Below are 3,746 nucleotides of genomic sequence, written 5' to 3' on the forward strand. Positions count from 1 at the left end.
GGTAAAATTTCATGATGTCCACACTTTGTTTCTGTAGATACAGAGCAGACATTTGCCTATTCTTCCTGCTATGTCCAGTCGAGCACCCTGGATGTGATGTGAGACAAGCACAGGAAGACGGCTTGGTGAAGAGGGGAGGCAGACAAGCTGAGAACCCTGAGACCCAAGGAACAACACAGTGCTGACTTCTGCAGGCTTCCTCTGTGCTTCATACATCCTGATGTGGAGCTGAAGAAACTGGCAACTAGAAATGCCAAGGGATGCAGAACTCCCCCTGCTCTCTTAAAAAGGAAAAAACTCAAAAGATCAAGAAAGGTGAACCTCAGCAAGGCAGAAAACTTTTAATCAACAACCATACCCCAGCCAAACATCACCCTATTCACAACCACACAGAACACTGAAAAGAGGCATCCCACACCCCACCTCACGTGGCTTCAGAACAGTCAAGCAGGAAGGCAGGATTTTCCTTCTCACTGGATGGGTACCCACCCCGTCCCCTCCTCCCTCAGTGACATCAGTGAAAATCATGTCCGGCACGGACATTTACCTCAGTCCATCAGTAACGAAGCAACAGATTTCTCATCAGCAACAAGACAGTGGATTTCCCATCAGAACCTGTAGAGGCTGGAAACAAGTGGAAGAGCTCTCGAGAGCTAAAAGAAAAGAGCTATCAACCTAGAATCTTATATCCAACAATAACATCCTTTAGGAACAAAGGGACAATAAAAAACATTCTCAGACAAGAGAAGGCAGAGAGAATTTGCTGCCAAGGGATGTGCTATGGTTTGGACCTTAGCTTAGGTGTTCTGGAAAGGTCCATATGTAAGACATGGCCTTCAGAGTCTTAGGTTAATGGTCCAAAGAGGGTGGAAACTTGATCCAATTAAGGTGTTTAGAAATGGGACCTTCAGAAATGATCTTATTGGACCAGGTTGTTGGGGCAGGGTCTCCATGACTGAATCATGGTGAACATAAAGACAGACCCAGCCAGATACGTGTTCTTTCTAGCCATGTGATACCTGGGAACAGTACCAGCAAGAATGCCATCACCAGACGCCAAAACAACAGGGACACCTGATTTTGGCCTGTGAAATCTCCAAGACCATGAGCCAAAATAAACCTCCTTCCCTCCTAAGTAGCTTGTCTTCAGTATTTTGTTGCAACCATAGAAAGCTGACTACTACAGAATAGATGAAGGAAGCTTTCTAGACACTAAGGAAGCAATATAAAGAAGGACTCTTGGAACACTGACAAAGAAAGAACATGGCAAGCAATAATATGTTTAGGTATGATAGCCTTTCCTTTTCCTTTTGAATTTTCTCAATTCTGTCTAATGATTGAAGCAAAAGTTGCTGTAAGATTGTCTGATGTGGCTTCAAAATATGTGTAGATGAAATATTTAAGGCAATTATGAATAGGTGAAGGCAAAATGACATCTATGGAGATAAAACGTCTACCTTCCTTTCATTAAAACTGATAAATGATGACAAAAGGGACTGTGATAAACAACCACCTAAAAATCTATAGAGATGCCCTCAAAGACATGACAGGTATGTTGAAATACTAAACAAAATGTTTAAGTAATCCAGACAGGGAAAAAAAAGACAGGGAAAAAATAGAAAAACAAAAGGTAAACCCTAACATACATAATTATTATAAATGTCATTTATCTGAACACAGCAATCAAAAAACAGATATGGGCAGAGTAGGTTAAAACCATGAACCAACTCTGCTAACACACACACACACTGTACATGTCATAACTCACTTTAAATGATACAGCAAGTCAAAAGTAAGAGGATGGAATAAGATACATCACACATGCATTAATTAAAATAAAGTAAGATATATTAAGATCAAATAAATAGAAAAACATTTCAAAGCAAAGAAAATAACCAGAGACAGAGAAGGAAATTAAGACAATGACAAATTAAATCCACCAAGATGGCTCAGCAATCCTAAATGTGTATGAACGAAACAACTTAGCTGAAAAAAATATGTGAAGCAAAAGTAGAACTGAAATGAGAAACAGAAAAATCCACATTTCAATATTCTTCTCTCAACAAGATCAGAAAATCAATAAAATTAAAAACAATAGAAAAAAATCTATGAAACCAAGAGCTGGTTCTCTGAAAAGATCTATGAATTCAACAAGTAAGACTGACAACAAAAAAGAGAAAACAGAAATGACCAGTATCATAAAGGAATCAGGGTATCACTACAGACTGTGTAGACATCAAAAGAGTGGTGAGAGCACACTACAACCAACTCTACACACATAAGTGTGTCAACAAATTGAAACAGATCACTTCCTCAAAAACCACAACTGTCATAATTTACCCAATATGACACAGATAATTTGGACAGCCCCATAACTACTAAGGAAATTGAATTTAAGACTTAATACAAAGCTACAGTAATTAAGGCTGTGGGAGGCTGGCACTGTGCTGCAGGGGGTTAAAGCCCCAGCCTGCAGCACCAGCATCCCATATGGGTGCTGTTCGAATCTGGCTGCTCCTCTCTGATCTAGCTCCCTGTTAACATGCCTGGGAAAAGCATCAGATGATGGCCCAAGTCCTTGGGCCCCTACACCCATGTGAGAGACCAGGAATAAGCTCCTGGCTCCTGGCTTCAGGTTGTCTCAGCTCTGGCCATTGTGGATATGTGGGGAGTGAGCCAGCAGATGGAAGACCTCTCTCTCTGTCTGTCTCTATCTCTCTCTGTCTTTCAAATAAAGGAAAAAAAAACCTGCAGTTCTCGTGAAGTGATAGACATTCGATCAATGCAACAGAATACAGAATCACAGAACAGTACCACACAAATATGCCCATTCAGATTTTTGGCAAAGGTGTGAAAGCAATTAAATGGTGGGAAAAACAGCCATTTCAACAAATAATGCCATACAGAATGCCAGTGCTGCAGGTGGAGGACTAGCCTACTGTGCCATGGCGCTGGTCCCTGTAGTCCTTTATTTTAAAAAATGACTCATTTTTTCTGATTATAAAAGTTCATGTCCATTGTAGAGAATTTGTAAACTATGGATTATGCAAAGAAGAAATTCATATATTACATAAATACCACAACTCTGAGAACTGGGGCTTTTTCATGTATTTCTTTCTGATGTTCATGTGTGTGTGTACATATTTAAGAAATGGAATGATACTTTTATATACTGCTGTTTAGTATTTCACATACTAACATAAATACTTCCCCAAGACAATAAATATTCCTCAACCACAGAATCTATAATGATTATATAACATTTCATTGTGGGGCTACCTCACAATTTAATTAGTGTCCTACAATTGGACATTCTATTCTTTCTAAATTTGTGTTATCATTTTATAACTTTCTTCATTGCTTCGGGAACACTTGAGTACATATTTCTAAAGTCAGCCAGTCCTAGATTTATGTCTTTACTTATAAGGTATATGACTTTATACCACTTACTTAATTATAATTTCTTCTACTGTAAAAATATGTTGTCAAGATTAAATGAAATAGCATTTATTTGCACATACATATGAGGAGGATTGAAAAAGCCTGAGGAAAATGGAACGCTCTAGGTTTCTCACATAGGTGACATGGATCTAACTACTTGAACCATCAATGCTGCCTCCTAAGGTCTGCATCAAAGATGAAAATATTAAGGGGGAGTGGAGGAAGAAAGCTGGAATTGGGAGCCAGAGACAAGAACTGAACCCAAGCACTCTGATGCGGGATGTGGGCATCCTAACAGGTGACTT

Source organism: Lepus europaeus, unplaced genomic scaffold (assembly GCF_033115175.1).
Source record: "Lepus europaeus isolate LE1 unplaced genomic scaffold, mLepTim1.pri SCAFFOLD_3_1, whole genome shotgun sequence".
NCBI lineage: Eukaryota > Metazoa > Chordata > Mammalia > Lagomorpha > Leporidae > Lepus > Lepus europaeus.